Source organism: Procambarus clarkii, chromosome 2 (genome assembly GCF_040958095.1).
Source record: "Procambarus clarkii isolate CNS0578487 chromosome 2, FALCON_Pclarkii_2.0, whole genome shotgun sequence".
Lineage (NCBI taxonomy): Eukaryota > Metazoa > Arthropoda > Malacostraca > Decapoda > Cambaridae > Procambarus > Procambarus clarkii.
The window spans coordinates 59,177,665-59,195,586 of NC_091151.1; positions in this window are offsets into that span (position 1 = coordinate 59,177,665).

A 17,922-nucleotide genomic window follows, 5' to 3' on the forward strand; every position below is an offset into this window, starting at 1 on the left:
TTGAGGATTTTAACTTCAAATCATAGAGCGAGGTTTCGTATTATTGAGATCCAAGAAAAGAAATATGACAATGTTGTTTCAAATACAAATGATAAAAAATCAATGTGTTTTCATTAGAAACAACTAAATGTTCCTGATTTTCCGTTTATATTACCGATGGAAGATGTACACGTAAAAACCGCTCTAATCCGGCTGAAACGTCGATATATGCAATAAAAAGAGAACTTCTCCCCTTTCCAATATCTTACTCAGTGTTTTAACGAGAAACAAATAGTTGATTGAAAATGAAGTGTTTAAGGTTAATTTCTGATCAATTATGTGTTTTGCATCATTTTTATCGTATATTTAATGAATTAATAACAATAAACTGAAAATTCACAAAAACGTGGAAAAACGGCAAAATATTGCCTAATTCGATGATATTTTGTTTAAATCACATAAAGAAAAAGGGGATGATAAAGGTCAAAATATTGCTAAATTCGATGATTTTTAGTACAAAGAAAATGCAAGAAAACTTGCTTAAAAATGCAAAATTTGAAAATTCTGAGATTTGAAGGCCAAATCACATATCGTGAGAAAACATGAAGTAGTATCGAAATATTGGTAAAAACGAATAAATATACGTAAAATCAAACTACATGAATAACGTGAAAAAAGTCACTATATTACCATATTTGAGGATTTTAACTTCAAATCATAGAGCGAGGTTTCGTATTATTTAGATCCAAGAAAAGACATATGACAATGTTGTTTCAAATACAAATGATAAAAATCAATGTGTTTTCATTAGAATTAACTAAAATGTTCCTGATTTTCCGTTTATATTTTCCATGGAAGATGTACACGAAAAACCGCTCTAATCCGGCTGAAACGTCGATATATGCAAAAAAACAGAACTTCTCCCCTTTCCAATATCTTACTCAGTATTTTAACGAGAAACAAATAGTTGATTGAAAATTAAGTGTTTAAGGTTAATTTCTAATCAATTATGTGTTTGCATATTTTTTATCGTATTTTTAATGAATTAAGAGCAGTAAACTGAAAGTTCACAAAAACGTGGAAAAACAGCAAAATATTGCCTAATTCGATGATATTTTGTTTATATCACATAAAGGAAAAGGGGATGATAAACGTCAAAATATTGCTGAATTCGATGATTTTTAGTACGAAACTAAATGCAAGAAAACTTGCTTAAAATGCAATTTTATGCGAAAATCTGAGATTTGAAGGCCAAAGCACATATCGTGATACTACAAGAAATAGTATCGAAATATTGGTAAAAATGAATATATATACGTAATATAAAACTACATGAAAAACGTGAAAAAAGTCATTATTATACCAAATTTCAGGATTTTAACTTCGAATCATAGAGCGACGTTTCGTATTTTTTAGACCCTAGAAAAGACGTATAAAGATGTTGCTTCCAATACAAATGAAAAAAATCAATGTGTTTTCATTAGAATTAAATAAAATGTTCCTGATTTTCCTTTTATATTACCGATGGAAGATGTACACGTAAAACGGCTCTAATCCGGCTGAAACGTCGATATATGCAATAAAAACAGAACTTCTCCCCTTTTCAATATCTTACTCAGTATTTTACGAGAAACAAATAGATGATTGAAAATGAAGTATTTAAGGATTTTTCTGATCAATTATGTGTTTGCATAATTTTTATCGTATAATTAATGAATTAATAACAATAAACTGAAAATTCACAAAAACGTGGAAAAACGGCAAAATATTGCCTAATTCGATGATATTTTGTTTAAATCACATAAAGGAAAAGGGGATGATAAAGGTCAAAATATTGCTAAATTCGATGATTTTTAGTACAAAAGAAAATGCAAGAAAACTTGCTTAGAAATGCAAAATTTGAAAATTCTGAGATTTGAAGGCCAAATCACATATCGTGAGAAAACATGAAGTAGTATCGAAATATTGGTAAAAACGAATATATATACGGAAAATCAAACTACATGAATAACGTGAAAAAAGTCACTTTTCAAAGTCAAAAAGTCACTTACGAGAGTGATGCAGATGATCAAGAGATGGATGCAGAGGCTTAAGAGAGTGATGCAGAGGCTGAAGAGAGTGTTGCAGAGGCTTAAGAGAGGGATGCAGAGGCTCAAGAGAGTGATGCAGAGGCTCAAGAGAGTGATGCAGAGGCTCAAGAGAGTGATGCAGAGGCTTAAGAGAGGGATGCAGGGGCTCAAGAGAGGGATGTAGAGGCTCATGAGAGTGATGCAGAGGCTCAAGAGAGTGATGCAGATGCTCAAGAAAGGGATGCAGAGGCTGAAGAGAGTGATGCAGAGGCTCAAGAGAGGGATGCAGAGGCTCAAAAGAGTGATTCAGAGGGTTAAGAGAGTGAACCAGAGGCTTAAGAGAGTGATGCAGAAGTTTAAGAGAGGGATGCAGAGGTTCAAGAGAGGAATGCAGAGGCTCAACTGAGGGATGCAGAGGCTCAAGAGAGTGATGCAGAGGATCAAGAGAGTGGTGCAGAAGCTCAAGAGAGTGAAGCAGAGGATCGAGAGAGGGAAGCAGAGGCTTAAGAGAGTGATGCAGAGGCTGACGGGAGTGATGCAAAGGCTCTAGAGAGTGACACAGAGGCTCAAGAGAGCGAAGCAGAGGCTCAAGAGAGAGATGCACAGGATCAAGAGCATGATGCAGAGGCTCGAGACAGTGATTCAGAGGCCTCATGAGAGGGATTTAGAGGCTTAAGAGAGTGATGCAGAGCCTGAAGAGAGTGTTGCAGAGGCTCAAGAGAGGGATGCAGAGGCTCAAGAGAGTGATGCAGAGGCTCAAGAGAGTTATGCAGAGGCTCAAGAGGGTGATGCAGAGGCTTACGAGAGTGATGCAGATGATCAAGAGAGGGATGAAGAGGCTTAAGAGAGCGATGCAGAGGCTGAAGAGAGTCTTGCAGAGGCTGAAGAGAGTCTTGCAGAGGCTTAAGAGAGGGATGCAGAGGCTTAAGAGAGGGTTGCAGAGGTTCAAGAGAGTGATGCAGAGGCTCAAGAGAGTGATGCAGAGGCTCAAGAGAGTGATGCAGAGGCTTAAGAGAGGGATGCAGAGGCTCAAGAGAGGGATGTAGAGGCTCATGGGAGTGATGCAGAGGCTCAAGAATGTGATGCAGAGGCTCAAGAAAAGGATGCAGAGGCTCAAGAGAGTGATTCAGAGGCTTACGAGAGTGATGCAGAGGGTTAAGAGAGTGATTCAGAGGTTTAAGAGAGGGATGCAGAGGCTCAAGAGAGGGATGCAGAGGCTCAACTGAGGGATGCAGGGGCTCTAGAGAGGGATGCAGAGGCTCAAGTGAGGGATGCAGAGGCAGAAGAGAGGGATGCAGAGGCTCTTGAGAGTAATGCAGAGGCTCAAGAGAGGGATGCAGCGGCTTAAGAGAGTCATGCAAAGGCTCAAGAGAGGGATGTAGAGTCTCATGAGAGGGATGCAGGAGTTCAATAGAGGGATGCAGAGGCTCAAGAGAGTGATAGAGAGGCTCAAGAGAGAGATGCAGAGGTTCAAGAGAGTGATGCAGACGATCAAGAGAGTGATGCAGAGGCTCAAGAGAGTGATGCAGAGGATCAAGAGAGTTTTGCAGAGGCTCGAGAGAGTTGTGCAGAGGACTCAAGGGAGGGATGCAGAGGCACATAAGAGGGATGGGTTTCGTATTATTTACATATAAGTATTATTACGTATTATTTATTACGTATTATTATTTATTTACGTATTATTTACATATTCGCACATAAGAGGGTTTCGTATTATTTAGATCCAAGAAAAGACATATGACAATGTTGTTTCAAATACAAATGATAAAAATCAATGTGTTTTCATTAGAATTAACTAAAATGTTCCTGATTTTCCGTTTATATTACCGATGGAAGATGTACACGTAAAACGGCTCAAATCCGGCTCAAACGTCGATATATGCAATAAAAACAGAACTTCTCCCCTTTTCAATATCTTACTCAGTATTTTAACGAGAAACAAATAGATGATTGAAAATGAAGTATTTAAGGTTATTTTCTCATCAATTATGTGTTTGCTTAATTTTTATCGTATATTTAATGAATTAATAACAATAAACTGAAAATTCACAAAAACGTGGAAAAACGGCAAAATATTGCCTAATTCGATGATATTTTATTTCGTACTAAATTTTACATTTTACATAAACTACATGAATAACGTGAAAAAAGTCACTATATTACCATATTTGAGGATTTTAACTTCAAATCATAGAGCGAGGTTTCGTATTATTTAGATCCAAGAAAAGACATATGACAATGTTGTTTCAAATACAAATGATAAAAATCAATGTGTTTTCATTAGAAACACTAAAATGTTCCTGATTTTCCGTTTATATTACCGATGGAAGATGTACAGCGTAAAACCGCTCTAATCCGGCTGAAACGTCGATATATGCAATAAAAACAGAACTTCTCCCCTTTCCATATCTTACTCAGTGTTTTAACGAGAAACAAATAGTTGATTGAAAATGAAGTGTTTAAGGTTAATTTCTGATCAATTATGTGTTTGCATCATTTTTATCGTATATTTAATGAATTAATAACAATAAACTGAAAATTCACAAAAACGTGGAAAAACGGCAAAATATTGCCTAATTCGATGATATTTTGTTTAAATCACATAAAGGAAAAATGGATGATAAAGGTCAAATAATTGCTAAATTCGATGATTTTTAGTACAAAGAAAATGCAATAAACTTGCTTAAAAATGCAAAATTTGAAAATTCTGAGATTTGAAGGCCAAATCACAAATCGTGAGAAAACATGAAGTAGTATAGAAATATTGGTAAAAACGAATATATATACGTAAAATCAAACTACATGAATAACTTGAAAAAAGTCACTATATTACCATATTTGAGGATTTTAACTTCAAATCATAGAGCGAGGTTTCGTATTATTTAGATCCAAGAAAAGACATATGACAATGTTGTTTCAAATACAAATGATAAAAATCAATGTGTTTTCATTAGAATTAACTAAAATGTTCCTGATTTTCCGTTTATATCCCAAACATCCCAAATTCAACGCTTGAGCCATATTTTGGAGCCAAATTGTAGCTCTCTGCACGTATTCGCAGTTTGAAATTACAAGTTTTATACCGAAAATATGCAAATTACTGAGAGCGGCGATGGATCACATTTTGCCCAAACCTTCCCTGTAGTTTTCAAAATATCCCAAACATCCCAAATTCGACCCTTGAGAATTATTTTGGAGCTAAATTCTGGCTCTCTGCATGTATTTGCAGTTTGAAATTATGAATTTTTATCCCAAACATCCCAAATATGACGCTTGAAAATTAGCTAATTACTGAAAGCAGCGATGGGTCACATTTTGCCCAAACCCCCCGGCAGTTTGCAAAATATCCCAAACATCCCAAATTCTACCCATGAGCTATATTTTGGAGCCAAATTCTGGCACTCTGCACGTATACGCTGTTTGAAATTATGACATTTTATAACGAAAACATGACAATTACTGAAAGCGGCAATGGATCACATTTTGCCCAAACCCTCCCTGCAGTTTTAAATATATCCCAAACATCCCAAATTCGACGCTTGAGTCATAATTTGGAGGAAAATTCGGGCTCTCTGCACGTATTAGCAGTTTGAAATTATGACATTTTATTCCGAAAATATGCCAATTACTGAGTGCAGCGATGGATCACATTTTGCCCAAGCCATCCCTGCTGTTTTCAAAATATCCCAAACATCCCAAGTTTGACCCTTGAGCCATATTTTGGAGCCAAATTTTGGCTTTCTGCATGTATTCGTTGTTTGAAATTACGACTTTTTATACCGAAAATATGCCAATTACTGAAAGCAGCGATGGATCACATTTTGACGAAACCCTCTCTGCAGTTATCAAATTATCCCAAACATCCCAAATTCGACCCTTGAGTCATGTTTTGGAGTCAAATTCTGGCTCTCTGCACGTATTCGCAGTTTCAGTTTACGACTTTTTATACCGAAAATTTGCCAATTACCGAGAGCGGCTATGGATCAAATTTTGCCCCCAACCTTCCCTGCAATTTTCAAAATATTCCAAACATCCTAAATTTGAACCTTGAGAATTATTTTGGAGCTAAATTCTAGCTCTCTGCACGTATTCGCAGTTTGAAATTACGACTCTTTATCCCAAACTTCCCAAATTTGACGCTTGAAAATATGCCAACTACTGAAAACAGCGATGGGTCTCATTTTGCTCAAACTCCCTGGCAGTTTGCAAAATATCCCAAACATCCCAAATTCGACCTTTGAGCCATATTTTGGAGCCAAAATCAGGCTTTCTGCGAGTATTCGCAGTTTGAAATTACGACTTTTTATACCGAAAACATGACAATTACTGAAAACGGCGATGGATCACATTTTGCCCAAACCCTCCCTGCAGTTTTCAAAATATCCCAAACATTCCAAATTCGACGCTTGAGCCATATTTTGGAGCCAAATTCGGGCTCTCTGCACGTATTCGCAGTTTGAAATTATTTCATTTTCTACCGAAAATATGCCAATTACTGATTGCGACGATGGGTCACACTTTGCCCAAACTCCCCTGCAATTTTCATAATATTCCAAACATCCCAAATTCGACCCATGACCTATATTTTGGAGCCAAATTCTGGCTCTCTGCACGTATTCGCAGTTTGAAATTACGAGTTTTTATAGGGAAAATATGGCAATTACTGAGAGCGGCGATGGATCACATTTTGCCCAAACCATCAATGTAGTTTTCAAAATATCCCAATCATCCCAAATTCGACCCTTGAAAATTATTTTGGAGCTAAATTCTGGCTCTCTGCATGTATTCGCAGTTCGAAATTATGACTTTTTATCCCAAACATCCAAAATTTGACGCTTGAAAATAAGCCAATTACTGAAAGCAGCGATGGGTCACATTTTGCCCAAACCTCCCGGCAGTTTGCAAAATATCCCAAACATCCCAAATTCGACCCATGAGCTATATTTTGGAGCAAAATTCTGCCTCTCTGCACGTATTCGCTGTTTGAAATTGCGACATTTTATAACGAAAACATGACAATTACTGAAAGCGGCAATGGATCACATTTTGCCCAAACCCTCTTTGCAGTTTTAAATATATCCCAAACATCCCAAATTCGACGCTTGAGCCATAATTTGGAGCAAAATTCGGGCTCTCTGCACGTATTAGTAGTTTGAAATTATGACATTTTATACCGAAAATATGCCAATTACAGAGTGCAGCGATGGATCACATTATGCTCAAGCCATCCCTGCAGTTTTGAAAATATCCCAAACATTCCAAGTTTGACCCTTGAGCCATATTTTGGAGCCAAATTTTGGCTTTCTGCATGTATTCGTTGTTTGAAATTTCGACTTTTTATACCGAAAATATGCCAATTACTGAAAGCAGCGATAGATCACATTTTGACGAAACCCTCTCTGCAGTTATCAAATTATCCCAAACATTCCAAATTCGACCCTTGAGCCGTATTTTGGAGCCAAATTCTGGCTCTCTGCACGTATTTGCAGTTTGAAATTACGAATTTTTTTACCGAAAATATGCCACCTACTGAGAGCAGCGATGGATCACATTTTACTGCGAATACGTTCAGACAGCCAGCATTTAGCTCCAAAATAATTCTCATTGGTCGAATTTGGGATGTTTGGGATATATTGAAAACAGCAGGGGGGTTTGAGAAAATGTGACCAATCGTCGCAATCAGTAATTGGCATATTTTCGGTATAAAATGACGTAATTTCAAACTGCGAATACGTGCAGAGAGCGAGAATTTGGCTCCAAAATATGGCTCAAGCGTAGAATTTGGGATGTTTGGGATATTTTGAAACTTCAGGGCTGCTTCATGCAAAATGGGATCCATCGCCGCACTCAGTAATTGGCATATTTTCGGTAGAAAATGAAATAATTTCAAACTGCTATTACGTGCAGAGAGCCCGAATTTGGCTCCAAAATATGGCTCAAGCGTCGAATTTGGGATATTGGAATATATTGAAAACTGCATGGAGGGTTTTGGCAAAATGTGATCTATTGCCGCTTTCAATAATTGTCATATTTTCATTCTAAAATGTCGTAATTTTCAAACAGCGAATACGTGCAGAGAGCCAGAATTTGGCTCAGGCTGAAGAGAATGATGCAGAGGCTTAAGAGAGGGATTGTAGAGACTCAGAGAGTGATGGCAGAGGCTCAAGACAGGGGATGCAGAGGCTTAAGAGAGGGATGCAGAGACTCAAAAGAATGATGCAGAGGCTCACGACAGGGATGCAGAGGCTTAAGAGAGTGATGCAAAGGCTCAAGAGAGGGATGCAGAGGCTCATGAGAGGGATGCAGAGGCTCAAGTGAGGGATTGAGAGGCTTAGGAAAATGATGCAGAGGCTCAAGAGAGGGATGCAGAGGCTCAAGAGAGTGATGCAGAGGCCCAAGAGAGTGATGCAGGAGGCTCAAGAGAGTGATGCAGAGGCTAAAGAAAGTGATGCAGAGGCTTAAGAGAGTGATGCAGACGCTTAAGAGAGGGATGCAGAGGCTCCAAAATGTGATGCAGAGCTCAAGAGAGTGATGAAGAGGCTTAGGAGAATGATGCAGAGGCTCAAGAGAGGGATGCAGAGGCTGAAGAGTATGATGCAGAGGCTAAAGTGAGTGATGATGAGCCTTAGGAGGATGATGCAGAGGCTCAAGAGAGGGTTGCGGTTTCTGAAGAGAGTGATGCAGAGGCTAAAGAGAGTGATGCAGAGGTTTAGGAGAGTGATGCAGAGGCTTAAGAAATGGATACAGAGGCTCAAGAGAGTGATGCAGAGGCTTAAGAGAGTGATGCAGAGGCTCAGGAGAGTGATGCAGAGGCTTTGGAGAATGATGCAGAGGCTGAAGAGAGGGTTGCGGAGGCTGAAGAGAGTGATGCAGAGGCTAAAGAGAGTAATGCAGAGGTTTAAAATAGTTATGCAGAGCCTTAAGAAATGGATACAGAGGCTCAAGAGAGTGATGCAGAGGCTTAAGAGAGTGATGCAGAGGCTCAAGAGAGTGATGCAGAGGCTCAAGAGAATGATGTAGCGGCTTAAGAGAGGGATGCAGAGGCTCAAGAGAATGATACAGAGGCCTCAAGAGAGTGATGCAGAAGACGAAGAGAGGGATGAAGACGGCTTAAGAAAGTGATGCCAGAAGCTCAAAAGAGTGATGCAGAGATCAAGAGAGGGAAGCAGAGGCTTAAGAGAGTGATGCAGAGGTTAAAGTGAGTGATTCAGAGGCTTACGAGAGTGATGCAGAGGATTAGGAGAGGGATGCAGAGGCTCAAGGGAGTAATGCAGAGGCTCAAGAGAGTGAGGCAGAGGCTTGAGAGAGGGATGCAGAGGCTCAAGAGAGGGAAGCAGAGGCTCAAATGAGGGATGCAGAGGCACAAGAGAGAATGCAGAGGCTCTTGAGAGTGATGCAGAGGCTCAAGAGAGGGATGCAGAGGCTTAAGAGAGTGATGCAAAGGCTCAAGAGAGGGATGCAGAGGCTCATGAGAGGGATGCAGGAGTTCAAGAGAGGATGCAGAGGCTCAAGAAGAGTGATTCAGAGGCTTAAGAGAGTGAGGCAGTGGATTAGGAGAGGGATGCAGAGGCCTCAAGGGAGTAATGAAGAGGCTCAAGAGAGTGATGCAGAGGCTTGAGAGAGGGATGCAGAGGCTCAAGAGAGGGAAGCAGAGGCTCAAGTGAGGGATGCAGAGGCACAAGAGAGGAATGCAGTGGCTCTTGAGAGTGATGCAGAGGCTTAAAAGAGAGGGATGCAGAGGCTTAAGAGAGTGATGCAAAGGCTCAAGAGAGGGATGCAGAGGCTCATGAGAGGGATGCAGGAGTTCAAGAGAGGGATGCAGAGGCTCAAGAGAGTGATTCAGAGGCTTACGAGAGTGAAGCAGAGGCTTAAGAGAGGGAAGCAGAGTCTCAAGTGAGGGATGCAGAGGCACAAGAGAGAAATGCAGAGGCTCATGAGAGTGATGCAAAGGCTCAAGAGAGGGATGCAGAGGCTTAAGAGAGTGATGCAAAGGCTCAAGAGAGGGATGCAGAGGCTCATGAGAGGGATGCAGGAGTTTCAAGAGAGGGATGCAGAGGCTCAAGAGAGTGATTCAGAGGCTTACGAGAGTGAAGCAGAGGCTTAAGAGAGGGACGCAGAGGCTCAAGTGAGGGATGCAGAGGCACAAGAGAGAAATGCAGAGGCTTTTGAGAGTGATGCAAAGGCTCAAGAGAGGGATGCAGAGGCTTAAGAGAGTGATGCAAGGCTCAAGAGAGGGATGCAGAGGCTCATGAGAGGGATGCAGGAGTTCAAGAGAGGGATGCAGAGGCTCAAGAGAGTGATTCAGAGGCGTACGAGAGTGAAGCAGAGGCTTACGAGAGTGATACAGAGGCTTAAGAAGAGGGATGCAGAGGCTTCAAGGCGAGGGTGGCAGAGGCTCAAGAAAGGGATGCAGGGGCTCAAGAGAGGGATGCAGAGGCTCAAGTGAGGGATGCAGAGGCACAAAGAGGATGCAGAGGCTTAGGAGAGTAATGCAAAGGCTCAGGAGAGGGATGCAGAGGCTCATGAGAGGGATGCTAGGAGTTCAAGAGAGTAAATGCAAAGGCTCAAGAAAGGGATGCGAGGATTAAGAAAGTGATGCAGAGGCCCAAAAAAAAGGATGCAGAGGCTTAAGAGAGTGATGTAGAGGCTGAAGAGAGTGTTGCAGAGGCTTAAGAGAGGGAAGCAGAGGCTCAAGAGAGTGATGCAAAGGCTCAAGGGTGTGGTGGCAGAGGCTAAGAGAGTGTTGGGCAGAGGCTTAAGAGAGGGATGCAGAGGCTCAAGAGAGTGATGCAAAGGCTCAACAGAGTGATGCATAGGCTTAAGAGAGAGATGTAGAGTCTCAAGAGAGGGATGTAGAGGCTCAAGAGAGGATGCAGAGGTTAGGAGAGTGATGCAGAGGCTTAAGAGAGGATGCAGAGGCTCAAGAGAGGGATGCAGAGGCTGAAGAGAGAGATGCAGAGGCTTAAGAGAGTGATGCAGAGGTTCAAGAGAGTGATGCAGAGGCACAAGAGAATGATGTAGAGGCTTAAGAGAGAAAGGCAGAGGCTCAAAGAGAATGATGCAGGGGCTCAAGAGAGTGATGCAGAGGCTTAGGAGACGGATGCAGAGGATTCAAGAGAGTGATGCAGAGGCTTAAGAGAGGAATGCAGAGGCTGAAGAGAATGATGCAGAGGCCTTAAGAGAGAGATGCAGAGGCTGAAGAGAATGATGCAGAGGGTAAAGAGAGGGATGCAGAGGTTCAAGAGAGAGACGGAGAGGCTCAAGAGAGTGATGCAGAGGCTGAACAGAGTGATGCAGAGGCTTAGAAAGGGATGCAGAGGCTCAAGAGAGAGTCGGAGAGGTTTACGTGAGTGATGCAGAGGCTTAAGAGAGTGATGCAGAGGCTTAAGAGAGGGATGCAGAGCTCAAGAGAGGGATGCAGAGGCTCAAGTGAGGGAAGCAGAGGCACAAGATAGGGATGCAGAGGCTCTTGAGAGTGACGCAGAGGCTCAAGAGAGGGATGCAGAGGCTTAAGAGAGTGATGCAAAGGCTCAAGTGAGGGATGCAGAGGCTCATGTGATGGATGCAGGAGTTCAGGAGAGTGATGCAGAGGCTCAAGAGAGGGATGCAGAGGCTCAAGTGAGGGATGAAGAGACACAAGAGAGGGATGCAGAGGCTCTTGTGAGTGATGCAGAGGCTCAAGAGAGGGATGCAGAGGCTCAAAAGAATGATTCAGAGGCTTACGAGAGTGATGAAGAGGCGTAAGAGAGGGATGCAGAGGCTCAAGTGAGGGATGAAGAGACACAAGAGAGGGATGCAGAGGCTCTTGTGAGTGATGCAGAGACTCAAGAGATGGATCCAGAGGCTTTAAAAGGTGATGCAGAGGCTCAAGATAGTGATGCAGAGGCTCAAGAGAGGGATGCAGCGGCTCAAAGAGTGATACAGAGGCTCAAGAGAGTGATTCAGTTGCTTACGAGAGTGATGCAGAGGATTAAGAGAGTGATGCAGAGGCTCAAGAGAGTGATGCAGAGAATCAAGAGAGGGAAGCAGAGGCTTAAGAGAGTGATGCAGAGTCTGAAGAGAGTGATGCAGAGGCTCTAGAGAGTGATGCAGAGGCTCATGAGAGTGATTCAGAGGCTTACGAGAGTGATTCAGAGAATCAGGAGAGTGATGCAGAGGCTCGAGATAGTTAGGCAGAGGCCTCAAGAGAGGGATTCAGAGGCTTAGAAGAGTGACGCAGAGGCTGAAGAGAGTGTTGCAGAGGCTCAAGAGAGGGATGAAGAGGCTCAAGAGAGTAATGCAGAGACTCAAGAGAGGGATGCAGAGGCTCAAGAGAGTGATGCAGAGGCTTAAGAGAGGGATGCAGGCTCAAGAGAGGTATGTAGAGGCTCATGATAGTGATGCAGAGGCTCAAGAGAGTGATGCAGATGCTCAAGAGAGGGATGCAGAGGCTGAAGAGAGTGATGCAGAGGCTCAAGAGAGGGATGCAGAGGCTCAAAAGAGTGATTCAGAGGCTTACGAGAGTGATGCAGAGGCTTAAGAGAGTGATGCAGAGGTTTAAGGAGAGGGATGCAGAGGTTCAAGAGAGGGATGCAGAGGCTCAACTGAGGGATGCTGGGGGCTGAAGAGAGGGATGCAGAGGCTTTGTATTGGAAGCAACATCTTTATTCGTCTTTTCTAGGGTCTAAAAAATACGAAACGTCGCTCTATGATTCGAAGGTAAATCCTCAAATTTGGTATAATAATGACTTTTCACAAAACCTTTTTATTCACAAAAATTAAATTGTGAATTTTTCACAGCTGACTAACTCCCACGTACCTATTTTACCCCTGTTACCTAGCAGTAAAATAGGTACTTGGAGTTAGTCAGCTGTCACGGGCTGCTTCCTGGGGGTGAGGCCTGGTCGAGGACCGGGCCGCGGGGACACTAAAAAGCCCCGAAATCATCTCAAGATAACCTCAAGAAGATACCCGATACTATGTGAATTACTGAGAGCGGCGATAGGTCACATTTTGCCCATACCCCTTCCCTGTAGTTTTCAAAATATCCCAATCATCCCAAATTCGACCATTGAGGAATTATTTTGGAGCCAAATTCCGGCTCTCTGCAAGTATTCGCAGTTTGAAATTACGACTTTTTATCCTAAATATCCCATATTTGTCGCTTGAAAATATGCCAATTACTGAAAGAAGCGATGTGTCACATTTTGCCCAAACCCCCCTGCAGTTTGCAAAATATCCCAAACATGCCAAATTCGACCTTTGAGCCATATTTTGGAGCCAAATTCTGCCTTTCTGCGCTTATTCGCTGTTTGAAATTACGATTTTTTATACCGAAAATATGCCAATTACTGAAAGCGGCGATGGATCACATTTTGCCCGAACCCTCCCTGCAGTTTTCAAAATATCCCAAACATCCAAATTCAACGCTTTAGCCATAGTTTGGAGCCAAATTCTGGCTCTCTGCACGTATTCGCAGTTTGAAATTACGACTTTTTATACCGAAAATATGCCAATTACTGTGAGCGGCGATGGATCACATTTTGCCCAAACTTTCCCTGCAGTATTCGAAATATCCCAAACATCCCAAATTCGACCCTTGAGAATTATTTTGGAGTTAAATTCTGGCTCATTGAAAGTTTTCGCAGTTTGAAATTACGACTTTTTATACCGAAAGCATGACAATTACTGAAAGCGGCGATGGATCACATTTTGCCTAACCTCTCCCTACAGTTTTCAAAATAGCCAAAACATCCCCAATTCGACGCGTGAGCCATATTTTGGAGCCAAATTCGGGGTCTCTGCACAGGTTCGCAGTTTTGAAATTATTTCATGTTATACCGAAAATATGCCAATTACTGAGTGCGGCGATGGATCACATTTTGCCCAGGCCATCCCTGCAGTTTTCAAAATATCCCAAACATCCCCAATTCGACCCTTGAGCCATATTTTGGAGCCAACGTTTGGCTTTTCTGCATGTATTCGCAGTTTGAAATTACGACTTTTTATCCTAAACATCCCAAATTTGTTCGTTTGAAAATATGCCAATTACTGAAAGAAAGCGATGGGTCACATTTTGCCCAAACCCCCCTGCAGTTTGCAAAATATCCCAAACATGCCAAATTCGACCTTTGAGCCAAACTTTGGAGCCAAATTCTGACTTCTCTGCGCTTATTCACTGTTTGAAATTACGACTTTTATACCGAAAATTTGCCAATTTACTGAAAGCGGCGATGGATCACATTTTGCCCAAACCCTCCCTGCAGTTTTCAAAATATCCCAAACATCCCCAAATTCAACGCTTTAGCCATAATTTGGAGCCAAATTCTGGTTCTCTGCACGTATTCGCAGTTTGAAATTACGACTTTTTATACCGAAAATATGCCAATTACTGAGAGCGGCGATGGATCACATTATGCCAAAACCTTCCCTGCAGTTTTCGAAATAACCCATACATCCCAAATTCGACCCTTAAGAATTATTTTGGAGCTAAATTCTGGCTCTCTGAACGTTTTCGCAGTTTGATATTACGACTTTTTATACCGAAAACATGACAATTACTAAAAGCGGCGAATTTACTAAAAAATGTACTAAAAATCATCGAATTTAGCAATATTGTTGACGTATATCATCCCCTTTTCCTTTATGTGATATAAACAAAATATCATCGAATAAGGCAATATTTTGCTGTTTTTCCGCGTTTTTGTGAACTTTCAGTTTATTGCTCTTAATTCATTAAATATACGATAAAAATTATGCAAACACATAATTGATTAGAAAATAACCTTAAATACTTCATTTTCAATCATCTATTTGTTTCTCGTTAAAATACTGAGTAAGATATTGAAAAGGGGAGAGAGTTCTGTTTTTTATTGCATATATCGACGTTTCAGCCGGATTAGAGCCGTTTTACGTGTACATCTTCCATCGGTAATATAAACGGAAAATCAGGAACATTTTAGTTAATTCTAATGAAAACACATTGATTTTTATCATTTGTATTTGAAACAACATTGTCATATTTCTTTTCTTGGATGTAAATAATACGAAACCTCGCTCTATGATTTGAAGTTAAAATCCTCAAATATGGTAATATAGTGACTTTTTTCACGTTATTCATGTAGTTTGATTTTATGTATATATATTCTTTTTTACCAATATTTCTATACTACTTCATGTTTTCTCACGATATGTGATTTGGCTTTCAAATCTCAGAATTTTCAAATTTTGCATTTTAAGCAAGTTTTCTTGCATTTTCTTTTGTACTAAAATCCATCGAATTTAGCAATATTTTGACCTTTATCATCCCTTTTTCCATTATGTGATTTAAACAAAATATCATCGAATTAGGCAATATTTTGCCGTTTTTCCACGTTTTTGTGAATTTTCAGTTTATTGTTATTAATTCATTAAATATACGATAAAAATTATGCAAACACATAATTGCATATGCGTTTTACGTGTACATCTTCCATCGGTAATATAACGGAAAATCAGGAACATTTTAGTTAATTCTAATGAAAACACATTGATTTTTATCATTTGTATTTGAAACAACATTGTCATATGTCTTTTCTTGGATCTAAATAATATGAGATGAGAAAATAACCTTAAATACTTCATTTTCAATCAATCTATTTGTTTCTCGTTAAAATACTGAGTAAGATATTGAAAAGGGGAGAAGTTCTGTTTTTATTGCATATATCGACGTTTCAGCCGGATTAGAGCCGTTTTACGTGTACATCTTCCATCGGTAATATAAACGGAAAATCAGGAACATTTTAGTTAATTCTAATGAAAACACATTGATTTTTATCATTTGTATTTGAAACAACATTGTCATATGTCTTTTCTTGGATCTAAATAATACGAAACCTCGCTCAATGATTTGAAGTTAAAATCCTCAAATATGGTAATATAGTGACTTTTTTCACGTTATTCATGTAGTTTGATTTTACGTATTCGTTTTTATTCGTATTCGTTTTTTTTTTTTTAAATTCGTTTTTACCAATATTTCTATACAACTTCATGTTTTCTCACGATATGTGATTTGGCCTTCAAATCTCAGAATTTTCAAATTTTGCATTTTAAGCAAGTTTTCTTGCATTTTCTTTTGTACTAAAAATCCTCGAATTTAGCAATATTTTGACCTTTATCATCCCTTTTTCCTTTATGTGATTTAAACAAAATATCATCGAATTAGGCAATATTTTGCCGTTTTTCCACGTTTTTGTGAATTTTCAGTTTATTGTTATTAATTCATTAAATATACGATAAAAATTATGCAAACACATAATTGAACCAGAAAAACCTTAAATACTTCATTTTCAATCATCTATTTGTTTCTCGTTAAAATACTGAGTAAGATATTGAAAAGGGGAGAAGTTCTGTTTTTATTGCATATATCGACGTTTCAGCCGGATTAGAGCCGTTTTACGTGTACATCTTCCATCGGTAATATAAACGGAAAATCAGGAACATTTTAGTTAATTCTAATGAAAACACATTGATTTTTATCATTTGTATTGGAAGCAACATCTTTATACGTCTTTTCTAGGGTCTAAAAAATACGAAACGTCGCTCTATGATTCGAAGTTAAAATCCTGAAATTTTGTAAAATAATGACTTTTTTAACGTTTTTCATGTAGTTTGATATTACGTATATATATTCATTTTTACCAATATTTCGATACTCTTTCATGTAGTATCACGATATGTGCTTTGGCCTTCAAATCTCAGATTTGCGCATAAAATTGCATTTTAAGCAAGTTTTCTTGCATTTTGCTTCGTACTAAAAATCATCGAATTCAGCAATATTTTGACGTTTATCATCCCCTTTTCCTTTATGTGATATAAACAAAATATCATCGAATTAGGCAATATTTTGCTGTTTTTCCACGTTTTTGTGAACTTTCAGTTTATTGCTCTTAATTCATTAAAAATACGATAAAAATTATGCAAACACATAATTGATTAGAAATTAACCCTAAACACTTAATTGTCAATCAACTATTTGTTTCTCGTTAAAATACTGAGTAAGATATTGGAAAGGGGAGAAGTTCTGTTTTTATTGCATATATCGACGTTTCAGCCGGATTAGAGCGGTTTTACGTGTACATCTTCCATCGCTAATATAAACGGAAAATCAGGAACATTTTAGTTAATTCTAATGAAAACACATTGATTTTTATCATTTGTATTTGAAACAACATTGTCATATGTCTTTTCTTGGATCTAAATAATACGAAACCTCGCTCTATGATTTGAAGTTAAAATCCTCAAATATGGTAATATAGTGACTTTTTTCACGTTATTCATGTAGTGTGATTTTTACGTATATATACTCGTTTTTTACCAATATTTCGATACTACTTCATGTTTTCTCACGATATGTGATTTGGCCTTCAAATCTCAGAATTTTCAAATTTTGCATTTTTAAGCAAGTTTTCTTGCATTTTCTTTTCTACTAAAAATTATCGAGTTTAGCAATATTTTGACCTTTATCATCCCCTTTTCCTTTATGTGATTTAAACAAAATATTATAGAATTAGGCAATATTTTGCCGTTTTTCCACGTTTTTGTGAATTTTCAGTTTATTGTTATTAATTCATTAAATATTCGATAAAAATTATGCAAACACATAATTGATCAGAAAATAACCTTAAATACTTCATTTTCAATCATCTATTTGTTTCTCGATAAAATACTGAGAAAGATATTGAAAAGGGGAGAAGTTCTGTTTTTATTGCATATATCGACGTTTCAGCCGGATTAGAGCCGTTTTACGTGTACATCTTCCATCGGTAATATAAACGGAAAATCAGGAACATTTTAGTTATTTCTAATGAAAACACATTGATTTTTATCATTTGTATTGGAAGCAACATCTTTATAC